The 14,003-nt window shown below is 38.5% G+C and overlaps 1 long non-coding RNA gene across 1 annotated transcript; it reads left to right on the top strand.

Moving 5' to 3' along the window:
* Window positions 1–244: 244 nt before the first annotated feature.
* On the top strand, window positions 245–2,816 carry LOC112193187. The gene is made up of 3 exons (XR_002933796.2): window positions 245–440; window positions 1,158–1,234; window positions 2,529–2,816. It is a non-coding gene; the product is annotated as an uncharacterized LOC112193187 (long non-coding RNA).
* Window positions 2,817–14,003: the final 11,187 nt, after the last annotated feature.

The raw sequence follows: 14,003 nt of genomic DNA, 5'->3' as shown, positions 1-14,003 counted from the left end.
TCTCTCTTCCGTTTCTCTTCAGTTTCGTCGGGTACCGACCGACCCGACCCGGATCCATCTCCCTCCTCCGGCGTCCTCCGGCCACGACCCGGCCATCCCCGTGATCGCCGCTCTACGACGAGCCTCCCTGTGGTGTCGATTTACTCCGCCGCTGTCCCTATCCCCGGATCGAAGCCACCCAGCCTCCGATCGGTGACCCGACCGGACAACCACTTTTCCGGCGTCCCCTCGGCCGATCCTTCCGATTTTCGTAATCTCCTCCTCCCCCTGATCATCCCCATGTAAGTCTTTCATCACGATTTTGTGTGTAGAACGCTAGATCAAGGTTTGACTTTTTCGACGTCCCTGATTTGATCTAGGATCTGATCGTGCGTCCGAGATTTAATCCAACTTCAAAGCTTGATCTAGGACTATCTAGGCCGAACCAGACTTAGCTCCAGGTATGAAAGTTCATCAGCCCTTCATTTTGAAGAAGTTTGTAGTTGACAACTTTTGCATCGGAGGTGGTTGACCGCCGTGTTGACCGCCGCGTTGACCGCCGTCTGACCACCGCTTGTGGCGGCGCGTCGGACCATATTTTGAGTTTATATTATCTGGACGATGATCTACGCATCCATACGAGCGTTTTGATATATTACAAGGTTATTTTTGAAAAAGTTGATAAATAGTGGATTTACGTTTTGACGTTACTATTTAACGTTTTTACGTTTTATCTTCGGTTTACGATCTGTGAAGATCAGACCATCGGTTTTACTTCAAATTTTAATATGATGATCGTATGACTGTCCCGATGACTTTGTGTGGTCACGGGCGAAGATCCGACCGTTGGATCTTCGTATAATTGTGAAACAGTGATTCGGAAGGCGATTCGTGAGAATCTGACCGTCGGATTTTCGTATAATTTTGAGGAGATGTTTGTTAGAGTGATTCAAGAAGATCTGACGGTTGGATCTTCGTGATAATTTTGGAGGATGATCCTAAGGGCGATCCGTGAGGATCCGACCGTTGGATCATCATATAATTTCGATCCGACCGTTGGATCGTCTTTATTTTCGAATCCGACCGTTGGATCACCTTTATTTTCGAATCCGACCGTTGGATCGTCGTTTAAGTTTATTTCGTGTTTTGTTTACTAAGCAAAGACCGTACTTGATTAGGTACTTGACGGTTTGAGTTGACGAGCGTTTGGAATATCGTTATATTTGACTTTTTAGAAGACGCAGCTGGATTAGAGGTGAGTAAACCTCACATGGTTCATATTACGAACCGAATAAATTTAATTACTTTATTTTTGTGGTAATTGTGTGAAAATATTTATGGAATAAATATTTGTTTTAAATCATATGGACTTGATCAACTACGGTCCATAGGTAAGTAAAATGATTTTAGTATACAAATGAATTTCACGGTTTTTATGCTTGAACTATAGTTGGTATTAGTAGTCATTCCTGAGCGGATGATTACGTATATATATATATATATATATATATATTTACGTGGAATATATATTTTGGTTGATGTGTGATTGGTATGATGAAATGATTGAGAATTGATTGGATATTATTCAAGCTATTAATCTCCCATTTAATTGTTGAATAATGAAATGTTGATCATGTGATGTGAAAGCTATTTTATATGGCCAATTGTGAATATGTGGAAATTATTTTAAGAAGTAAAGATTTATCTTGAAATAATATGTCTCTTTATATGGGTGTACATATACATTTATACGATCTAAAATTTATAAAGATTGTATGTTGTGAAATTGATTATGTCTGAAAAGTACAATTATGAAGCCGGGTGATTTCAACAACCCCGTGCTTAAGTGAATTACTGGTAAATGTGTTTTGATGTTATGATGACGATTAAGCTGTGGGCCCTAGTCCCTTCAGATAGTGCACTATTATACTCTTAGGAAGTGTGCCTACTTTGAGTATACGTACCTTAGTTGTGTCTTTGGTATGCTGCGGCTTACCCGTACTTTGGGAATAGTACGTCGGTCCCTAGTACGTGGATTTGTGATTTGATACCAGTCAACCTGGTTGTCCCATGCTTTGGGAATAGTATGTCGGTCCCTAGCATGTGGATTTGTGATTTGTTACCAGTCAACCTGGTTGTCCCGTGTTTTGGGAATAGTACGTCGGTCCCTATCACGTGGATTTGTGATTTGTTACCAGTTAATCTGAAAATTCACTAAAAAGAGAAATGTACTTATGTGAAATTGATCAAATATCTATCCATGATATATTTTGAATATGTGAAGGTGTTTGTGAAAAGAAAATCAAGCATGTGTTGCTTTAATGTTATTTCACATATTAATGTTGCAATATTTGTTGGTTGTGATCAAGCATGTATTACCTTAATGTTATTTCACATATTAATGCTGCAATATTTGTTGATTGTTTACTTGAGTTATAAGAATTGTAACATAATAAATCAACAGTTCTTTCTTGTTTACTCACGAGCTGTCAAAAGCTTACCGGGTTTTGTGTTGTTGCAATTCCCGGTACACTATTCAAATTGTGTAGCGGGTAATCTCACAGGTCAGGAGAATCAGGCAGTGATCGTGCAGTTTAGAGTACTAGTATTAGATTTACAGCAATTGTTTTGTGAGGAGAATTATACTCATTTGAGTTTTACAATTTGATTTGGTGAGAGTGTGCTGTAATAAGTAGCTCGAGGATTTGGTTTATGTAATATCAAGAGGTGTAACTAGTGGTTGTTTATGAGAGAAAAATTCAGAACGTTATTTGTATTGTTATTAGTCATGTTTCGGATTTGAATCCTTATTTCAAAATTCGGGGTGTGACATTTATTATTGCCTGTAAAAGTACAGCCATTGTTTTTGACTAAAAGAGAGCCTGAAATCAGGTTTCTTTGCACAGAAGGAATACAAAACACATTTTCTAAATCTAAGGAAAAACCAGTTGTAAAAATAAGTCTAACGACTCCTATGGCCTTGACAGCTACTTGGTTCCCATTCCCGAGCTAATCCTAGCTTCATCCTTATTTGGAATCCTCTTTCTTAAAAACCCTGCATAGATGTAATAACATGAATTGGAGATGCAGTATCAAACCACCAAGAGCTACTAGACACACTAACAGTTTTTGACTCTAAATGAAAAACAATTTTATTTTGAAAACTGAAATTATTACCTTTCTTACTCATCCAATCCTTAACACCTCTGCAATCTTTCTTAACATGCCCTGGATTACGACAGAAGAAACACTTAACTGAACTTGACTTTTGATTCTTAAAGTTGTTAGATCCCTGAGTTGCTTCATTTTGTGTTTTTGAGGTAGATGCTGCAGAATACTTGGACTTAAAAGCTTTCTTCTTGAATTGTGGTTTGCTGACCAGATTAATAGCTACCCCTTTTTTCTTCTTAATTCTATCTTCTTCTTGCACACACATTGAAATCAACTCATTCACACTCCATTTTTCTTTCAGTGTGTTGTAGCTGCATTCTAGCTGAGAGTATTGTGCGGGTAAGGAATTCAGAATTAGGTGAACTAGAAAGGGATCATCAATGGTGACACCTAAAGCCTTTAATTTTGCTGCAATTTCTGTCCCCTTCGAAATGTATTCCCTGATGCTCCCTACTCCATCGAACTTCATGCCAGTAAGAGCATTCATTAATGCTCCAGTTTCAGCCTTGTTAGACACTTGATACTTTTCTTCAATATTCTTAAAATACTCCCTTGCTAGTTTTGCATCTGGTATACCTCCCTTGACAGCTTCTGACATGGATCTTTTCATGATAACTAGGGCCATTCTGTTATGTTTATGCCACTGAGCATATTTATCTTTTGCTTCCCTAGTACTGGTGGGTGTTAACTTAGCTGGGGGGGTCTTCATGCAGGACATGCTCACAGTCACTGTATCCTAGGCATAATTCTAGGTCTTGTTTCCATCTCTTAAAGTTCGAACCATTAAGAGTTTCCATTTGGTTGCAATTAAAAAGCATATTCATAGCTGAAAATTTTAGAAGTTTTATTAGTAAACAATGCATTTAGTTAACTGAAGAGGCAATGAATGAAGTGCCTATATGAATGCTGAATGTGTCATGCTTTACCTAGAGTGGCAAAAAGACTTTTGACACTTATTTTGCCTTAATCATATACACAAAATCTAAGAAACTCAACTGTAGGTATCTTGAACATGTTAACACCTAGAGTGGCAAGAAAACAGTTCATGTTACCTTCTTAAGGCAAGTTTTAGACTTTGTTATATGCTGACATTAACCTCAGAAGCTCTAATCATTTATACCTCCTGTATGGAGCAAGGATTCAAGCTACTAAAATCAATGTCACAAGCTGCTGATCCAGTACTAATGTTTTAGTATAAATCTTTTCACAAGGGACTGCTATCGACAGTACTATCTGTAAAAAAAACTTAAACTAAAACTGGACCAAGACAATTATTATAATCTTATTGTGAAGTTTTTTTTTTTTCAATGAAACTGGAGACTAAGCATACTATTCAACAATCACAAAACTCAATCAAAACACAATCAACCTGCAAAAATTACATATATATAGGCCTCAACAAGGCTATTCGAATTTAAATTTTGCAAAAAAAAAAAAAAAAGAATAAAAAACTGGAGCATGTATAAGTCGTGCACCTGGGTTTGAGATTTATGAAGGTCTGATCACTGATGACGATCTGAAAGCAAAAATTGTAGATGCAGAGGCTCCTTGATTAAGGAGTCAACAAGCTATTGGAAGTATTTAGGCGGAATCTTCTTGTTGAAGGCTTAATAGAGAAACCCTGGCATCTGAAGCAAACCCAGAATTGAGAATAACTGTTGTCAAACCTCAAACAACGTTAAAAGAAGATTTGCTTCGTTTATTTTTTATTTTTTATTTTTTTAATTTTTTTTATGTTCAGGCTTTCGGGTGGGGTTGCCAGATTTGGGCCGGGTTAAATGAAGCAGGCCCTAAACAGACATGACTTAATTCTCTCCCCCTTGGTGCTTTTTTTTTTTTTTATAAGAAAATATGTTGGCTTCGATTTAGTTTGTGTACGTATGAAAACAAAAATAATTTTTGCATAAGATTAAGTCGATTCTTAATTGAGCACAAAGGCTTTGATACCAAATATAAGTTGAAAACTGGAAAGCATGCATATGATCATTGTGCTCAATATAAGAATACATAAATTTACCTGGAGCTGCAGCCATTGATGAAGACAATAGTTTGAATTTGAGCTGATGTACTTGGTTCGTTCTCCTCTGAGCTATCCTTTAGTGAGAGTCTCCAATGGGCAGAGATTATGAATTCTCAATTGATGATGTTGCTGATAGCTAGAGCAGGGACCAAGTAGTCCTATATATAGGCTTTAGTTTAGGCTCCTTCCCATAAAGGTTTTCCTAAACCTATTAGCAATAGGAACTATATTCCTGAAGTGTGTACAGAACAGTTTTACCTAATGTAATAAGGCATGGCCATGTAATACAATCTTTATATCCTTATTGTAATAGGAATGCAATTAGCACAACATAACTTAGTCCAATTACATGTTCTGTACGCAGAGTAATAAGTTACTGTGACTTTAGTTGATATTGATTAGTCCACAGAACCTTACATGTGATTCTTATCATAATCTTGAGATTTTGCTTTTCGCAGAGATGATCCTTGTATCATCTTAAAAATAGATGGCAGTTTCACTTATGATATATATGCGGGCCCCAAGAATGCGGCCTTCTATTTTGACCCTCCTTTTTTTGTTTCTAATTAACCTGACTTTGTGAAAGTGCATAAGATAATTGTTTTATTTTCTTTTATGAATGACTAATTTTCAATTTAATCATTTGTTATGTTAGGGAACAATACTTTAGTAATGTGCCTAAAGGACCTAAACTAAAGGAATGGACAAATATAACAATCAAAGACAGATGACACCAACACTAGCTAAGTGCCTTACAATACACAATTAATACCAAGCCCACCCAAGTTCGAATCACATCAATAGAAATCCCACCAATTTTTTAAAATCAGAGTTCATCAAATAATATAGAAGTAGCAGAAGAAAATGAGGCTCTTGTTTTCTCTCTAAAAACTAGGGTTTCCCCGTCAAAAATTTTCCTCGTCCGGCGGCGCACCCTCGTCGGCGTGGGCCTCTGGCCACATTAACGTGTGGCGAGTGTAGTCAGATGGGCTCTGGCCTTTGTGGTGATGTTTCTCTCAATTGGTGAGGATGGTGGTGGCCGAGATTGGGTCACTGTTGAGACTGAACCACTCAATCCTAATCAGATCCGATAGGATCTCAAGTTGAGTGGGTTGGATGGCCGGATAGGCAGCAGTGCTTTGGCAAGGGATGGATGGGGGCAGGCGGTCTGGAGGAGTGAGGTGGAGGTTTAGCGTCGTTGCAGCTACGACGTTGATCTGTGGTTCTAGTGTCTCATCTTGTTTGTTGGTGTTTTGTGGCTGCTTGTGTTCAGATCGGTTGGTGATTTGCATATTAGGGTGGCTGGGCTCTGGACAGAGGTCGAGATAAGGCAGAGGCGTGGTGATGGTGGCGCTGTGTTGGTGGTGGGGTTAGTGAGGCTGTGGTGTCACTAGATTGGGCTGGAATCCTGTTTGTTCCTTGTTGGGTCTAATGGTTATTGGGCCTAGGCTTGGGCTTTGGCTCTAAATTTATTTTTCTTTATATTTTATTGTTATTTATATTTAGTTAATTGTGGCTTTATGCCAGCAATAAGCCCCTATCACTTAATGGTAGGGCGACGTGGGCTTGGTCCCAGCATGCACCTTCAGTGTGCCTTGGCTGGTCTAGCAAGGTGGCGAGCTGCTTATATCAAATGGATGCAACCTCTTAGTGGCAGGATGAAATTGAGTGTTGCCGGATATATCTCCGTGCAACAACATAGTAAGAAAGCTGTGATATTTGTAATGATGCTTCTTCGTTATGGAGTAATCTTTCCGTTATATCTCCGCTTTGTTAAAATAAATAGAGTAGCCAGTTATGCACTCTCTTTGCTAATTGGTGCTTGTCAGAATACATAGACTTAGTAGAGACTCCCAATATTATTTCAGGATGTTCTTTTTATGCTTATGCTTATTGTAATCAGGGGTTCATGCTCTACATCTCTCCCCCCATGTATTATGCAGTTTCTAATAAAGGCTTGAGGACAGCTGCACCAGCTCTTTTTCAGAAAAAAAAAAAAAAAATGCCTTACAATAATAGAGTTTTGCAGCTTATTAGTTTTTGGTGAAATTTTTGATCATATAAGCACTAAGAATATTTTAAATCTATAGAACCTGGTACTAAATCCCAAAGACTAACTTCAGAAATATGATGAATTAGCAAAAGCATTTTGTATTAAGAAATAGCCCACTATCTATTGCACAAAACTAAGGTAGTGTTAAAGAAAAAGCACATTATGTGTCTTCGTCAAAGTGACTAACGGAGAGGAAATCAAGGAATCAGCGATTACCATCAATCAGCAAGAATTACAGATCAATAAGCATTTAATGTCATCATTGTAATTGATATTTCTATTGTAATTCTCTCCCTATATAAAGGGACTATGAAATGAAATGAGTAGACCAATTCCAATTCCAATTCCCATTTTACTTTTACATGTTATCAGCACGCTCAGAGCAAATAGCCAAGAAAAAAAAAAGAAAAAAAAAAATTCTTATTCTCTACCGCCACCAACAAAAAAAAATTTCCTTGCAACAGCCCTACGTCAGTAGCCTCCACCCTCGACTCTCCCTCCGCGCGCACAGGCCACCTCACCAAGCCTCTTCCCTAACGCATGTCTTCGTCTGGCCTCGCAGCCCAGCCTGCGCACATCTGCCCAGCCTCCCCTGCACAACCCATCTGCCACAGCTCCCAGCCCCGATCCCGTCGTTGCCTCTGCCCAGCGCCCCTGCAGGTAGCCAGCCCATACGCATAGAACCAGAAGGAAGGAACTGAGAAAAGAAAGAAGACGAAGACGCAAGGAAAAGAAGAAAAAAGAGAGAGAAAAAAAAATAAATGGGCTGAACAGGCCCAAAAAAAAAAGAAGCAAAGAAAAATAAAAAGGCCCTGCGGCCCCAAAAAAAAAAAAGAATATGCCAAAAAAAAAAGCAAAGAAAAAAAAGGGGCCCAAAGAACAGACCCAACCCAGAAAACAGAAACAAAAGAAAAGAAAAATAAAAAACAAGGCCCGTGATACATTGCTGAAAGAGAGAAGAACCAGCCCAGTTTTTTTCAAGCCCAAAAACATCTCTATGCACGCCTGCATCAACATGCGTGTGCGCTAGGATCGTTTTACTTTTCTTGATAGCAAGTATGTTCTCTTTTATTTATTTAATTTCATACTTGGATATATTTAATTGTTTATAATTAGAACTTTTAAGCATGTTTAATTAGATAATATTGACTTATTTTTTTAAGCATGCCTTGTTATTTATGTTTTATATGATTATCTTTAAGCATGATTTTATATTTTATTGTTTATGTTTTTTTTATATGAAATTTTGAGCATGTTTTTACTTTATTTACGCTTATATAAATTATGTCTACGCATGCTTTATATTATGCAATTGTTTACATTTTATTCTATGCATAATATATTATTGCTATTATTATACTACACATAAAATTTGTTGTATGTTTGTGAAATTTGAGCACGCCATGTAATTTATTTTTATATATGCTATGTTTTATTCTTTATTACGTGCTATGATTATTCTTTATTTAGAATGCTATACAAAAATTGCATTTTGCCATGATAATGAAAATTCATGCGCATTATAAATACATACTTACCGTGATAAAACATTTTCACATAGCATCGGAAAAAAATGTGACAATTACAAATCTTGGTCTTGAAATCTCATTCATATTTTTGGAAGATAATTTACGTGGATGTCTTTATGACTGCGTAATTTATATCTTCTATCTTGTTTATGTAGATGGCTGATCCAACTCGACCTGAATTTGACATTTTGGACTTAGAAGGACTTGAGTACCACCGTTGAGTGTCCGATGTAGAAACTGCCTCTGTGGCAAAAGACTACACTGCCACCATCAAAACTCCCACTGACCCCAAAGACGATGGACAGTTTGACAAGGTGAAAGCAAATGCCTTAATGTTTCTGAGGCGACATATTGATCCTAGTTTACGTTGGGAGTACCTTCAGTTGAAGACACCTAAAGAACTTTGGGATGCCCTTAAGGGACGTTTTGGGAACATTCATGATACTTTGCTCCTAGAACTGACCGTTCAGTGGAATGAAATCCGCTTGCTTGACTATAAAAGGGTCAATGACTTCAACAAAGACATATTACGCCTAAAGGCATGTCTCAATTTTTGTGGAAAGGAACTCACAGAAGATGGTATGATCCAGAAAACTCTTTCCATTTTTCCTACTTCAGCACTTATACTAACAAACTAGTATAGGCTGGAATATGACAACAAAAGAATCACAACCTTCAATAAAAGTTGATCAACCTACTGCAAGTGGCTGAGAGGCATAAGAAGGATCTTTTGAACAACAATGCCAGGACAAAGAAAATTACCGAGGTTAATTATGGCAAAGTGAAAAGTGGAAAGAACCCCAATGCAAACGGGGTTGGACGTGGCAAGGGATGTGGGGGTCGTAGTATGGGCCGTGGAGGCCTTCCCAATGTATGGCGCAGAGATGGTGGTGCTGCCCTAGTGGTCATGGAACCAATGTGCAAAAGGCACCTAAGAACCCTTCAGTCAAACAGGAAAGAGTTGGCAATGAACCATGCTATAGGTGTGGAGTCATTGGGCATTGGTACAAGAATTACCAAGCAAGCAACATAGTTGCGGCCACTTATAAGAGGTATAGGGAGTCTAAAGAACAAGAGACTCACTATATGGAAGAAGGCCATGACCTAGACGTCAATCTCACAATTGAAGACTTCAATGGCAACAAGGAACTTGCTCAGTCAATGGTTGCTCCAAATTTTGACTGATCTGCTTTATTTATCTTATTTTTCAAAGACATTTGTGAAGGCATAATGCCTCATTTTTAATTAGACTATTACTTGGTCTTAAAGTTTATTTCAATAATGGTTTGATGAATTAGATTTCTGAACAAGACCTTGATGATTTGATTATCGTTGGTTTATTAATAAATTTCAGATTTTATTCTGAAGCGTTGAATTTATTCGATTTTTATTTACTACACATATTTACATGGTTCGAAATAGCACTAAAAAGATGTAAAGCAATCCATCGAGAAAAAAATTATTATAATAAAAAGATTATTATTGGGCTAAATACTGGTTACTACCCTGTGGTTTAGGTCCAAAATTAATTCAGTCCCTGGACTTCTAATTTCATCAAAAACACCTGCAGTTTCAATTTTGATCTAATAGATACAATTTGTTAATCTTCCGATAATTGAGTCATTTAACTTGTTGACGTGGCTCATATATGGCCTATGTTTTATCATGTGGTGTTGAGGTGGCATGTATAGTTAATTTAGGAGTGGGTCTCACTGTTAGAAATCTATCAAATAAAAAGTTTTTCATCAAATAATCCAACTATAAGTTGAACCCATAACAGAATATTAACGAATTGGACCTATTAAATCAAAATTGAAAGTACAGGGATGTTTTTGATGAAATTAGAAGTCCAGAGACTGAATTGATTTTGGACCTAAACCACAGAGTAGTAACCCGTATTTAACCCATTATCATTCTACTAAAATAGAAAAACTCTAAAGAATATGAGATATATTTTCTAAATTAATTAACAATACCTTCCATTTATTTGTAGGAATGAATCGAGGAGAACTTGAGTGCTTAGTTGATAGTGGGACTACCCACACCATATTAAGGAATAGGCAACTATTCATTGAATTAATAGTCTATAATTCCTCTATGACTATGATGATTGGATCATCACAAGTAATAAAAGGGCGAGGAACTGCCAAATTTTTGCTGCCTAATGGCACAACATTTAAAGTCACAGACGCTCTATATGCACCAAGAGCTAATCGAACCTTGTTAAGTTTTAAAGATATTCGTGCCAACGATTATCATGTAGAAACACACTTTGAGAATGGAACTGAATACCTTTATATTATCTCTAATGAATGTGGAAGGAAACGCATTTTAGAGAAACTTATGAGTCAATCTAGTGGACTACACCTCACTACGATTTGGATCATTGAATCCTATACTATCACCAATAATAAAATGTGGGACACTGACTCATACATGCTTTAGCATGACCACCTAGTGTACCCCGGTCGTGACATGATGATCTGTATTTTAAAGAACTCACATGGACATCCCTTCTTTCGAAGAAAAAAAAAATAAAATGGGAAAAAAATCCGCCACACTGCAAGGTGTCGGTCCTAGTACTGCTCAAATGTAGTAATTGCCTTCTGAAGTACCAGAAGCACTACCTCCCTCCCATTATGCCTTATTGACTATTTCAAAGGCACATCACTTGTTTTGCAAAGCCTGCTCTTTAGCAAAAACAGGATCGAGACCTTCCTATGCTAAAGACACAAAACAAAACATTCCATTCTTACAAAGGATACAAGGAGATATCTGTGGACCTATCCATCTAGAATGCGGACCATTCAAGTACTTTATGGTTATGGTGGATGCTTCGACACGCTGGTCACATGTCGCTTTATTGTCCACAAGAAATGCTGCATTTGCAAAACTCCTAGCACATATTATGCTTTTAAGGGCTCACCACCCTGATCACCCTATCAAGTCTATAAGGCTTGATAATGCTAGAGAGTTTACATCAAAAGCATTTGATGAATATTGCATGTCTATTGGGATCAATGTAGAGCATCCTGTACCCCATGTGCATACACAAAATGGTCTCGCAGTAGCCACCATCAAAAGGCTACAAATGGTGGATAGGGCATTGGTTATGAGCACCAACCTGCCTATATCTGCATGGGGTTATGCAATATTGCACGCAACTTTACTTATTCATTTTAGACCCACTGGTAGCCAACCATTTTTTGTGTACCAGTTGGTAACTGGATATGAGCCTGACATTTCACACTTACGCATATTTGGTTGCGCAGTATATGTGCCTATTGCGCCCCCACAGCGCACCAAAATGGGTCCTCAGAGACGATTAAGTATTTATGTTGGATACGAATCCCCAACAATTATCAGCTACTTGGAACCCTTGACAGACGATCTCTTTACTACTAGATTTGCGGATTGTCACTTTGATGAGACAGTCTTACCGTCATTAGGGAGAGATAGGAAAAAAGATTTTCCAAGGGAACGACAGGAATTGTCGTGGTTTGTCCCCACTCTGTCTCATTTTGATCCCCGCACTTCACAATGTGAAAGTGAAATGAAATAAATAATCGATCTTCAGAACGTAGCAGATTCGATGCCTGTGCTTTTACTGATATCGTAAAAGTGACGAAATCACATATACCAGCTGCAAATGTGCCTGCAAGGTTAGAAGTCCCCAACAAGGGGCACGGCGCCACAGAAAGAGGTGCTGCAACTACACTTAGTGGAGGTGTGGTTAAGGCCGTGGCTCTCTAAAGGAAGGGGGGGCCCACTTAGTTCGATTGACACTCACCCAAGGAAGAAGGCGAGTAAGGCACAAACCGATCCATTAATTATCAATGTAGAGAATCCCTCTCATGAGATTGTCTCTGATTATAGTTATGTCCATGAATCAATACTGTAGGACGCTCCAATGTTTGAAATGATTCTAGAGAACAAAGAAATCTCAATGGATTATGAGAGTGCATATGAGTTGAAAGAAAGATCTTCCATACACATTGATGATGTATTTGCATACACTGTTGCTCAAGAAATCATAGAGCACGATGATATCGAACCACGCTCTGTTGCAGAATGTCAACAAAGAGTAGATTGGCCTAAATGAAAAAAGCAATCCAGGCAGAACTGGATTCTCTAGCAAAGAGACAGGTATTTGGTCCGGTAGTGCTAACCCCACCAAGTGTAAAGCCTGTAGGACATAAATAGGTCTTTGTCAGAAAGCGTAAGGAGAAGAATGAAGTCTTGAGGTACAAGGCTTACCTTGTGTCGTAAGGTTTCTCACAATGTCCTAGAATTGACTACGAGGAGACATACTCTCCCGTAATGGAAGTTATAACGTTCCGCTACTTAGTTAGCTTGGTAGTTTCCGAAGGACTGGAAATGCAGCTCATAGATGTGGTTACTACATATCGCTATGGGGATCTAGATTTAGATATATATATATATATATATATGAAAGTGCCTGATGACCTTACATTACCTAAGTCAAGTGACTCTAAAACTCGGAGTGCGTTTGCAATTAGGTTAAAACGCACGCTCACTTTACGGATTGAAACAATCCGGGTAGATGTGGTATACCCGTCTAAGTGACTACTTGATTGGGATGGGATATAAGAACGATGAATTATGCCCCTGCGTATTCATAAAGAAAACAAGTTCCGGATTTGCAATTGTAGCTATATATGTCGATGATATGAACATTGTTAATGTTTAAAGTTCAGCGGTAGCTAAACCTTTGTAAACGCTGGTCCGATGGGCTGACCGCTACCTATGATACTCTCAGAGCTCCCGCTACATGTCAAATGAAATACAGAGGGTGTCAGAAGGAGACCGCGCTGGGCGGTCTTCTCTTCTCCGATGCCTAAGTTAGTCAATGTATTTATGTTGACAAAGTAACAGTAGGTAAGTATTAAATGCGTAATTAATGAGGAGAGAGGAGAGAACCTTTTATAGGTGAGGAGAGAGCTGATCTTCTCCATGTTTTTCGATGTGGGACTGATATGTTTCAGTCCCAGCTTCTGGAGCTTCTGATACTATTTTGGTGCAGCATGTGGTGGCGCATCAGAGGTGATCTGGGGGCAAGCCGGGGCTTAGGCGGTAGCCTGCTTAGCTGTGTTCCCGTAGGTCGACACTCCTTTGGCGGGAGTCGGTACCGCTGGGGGGTAGCATGAGTGTGGCTCATTATAGCTAATTATGCTTGCAAATGCCTATGTAAGTACAAGTCCCCCAAGTCCCCAGTCAAGGAGGACAATCT

This window comes from Rosa chinensis, chromosome 3 (assembly GCF_002994745.2).
Source record: "Rosa chinensis cultivar Old Blush chromosome 3, RchiOBHm-V2, whole genome shotgun sequence".
Classification (NCBI taxonomy): Eukaryota; Viridiplantae; Streptophyta; class Magnoliopsida; order Rosales; family Rosaceae; genus Rosa; species Rosa chinensis.
The sequence above is the reverse complement of the archived record's forward strand: the minus strand, read 5'-3'. Positions and strand labels throughout refer to the sequence as shown.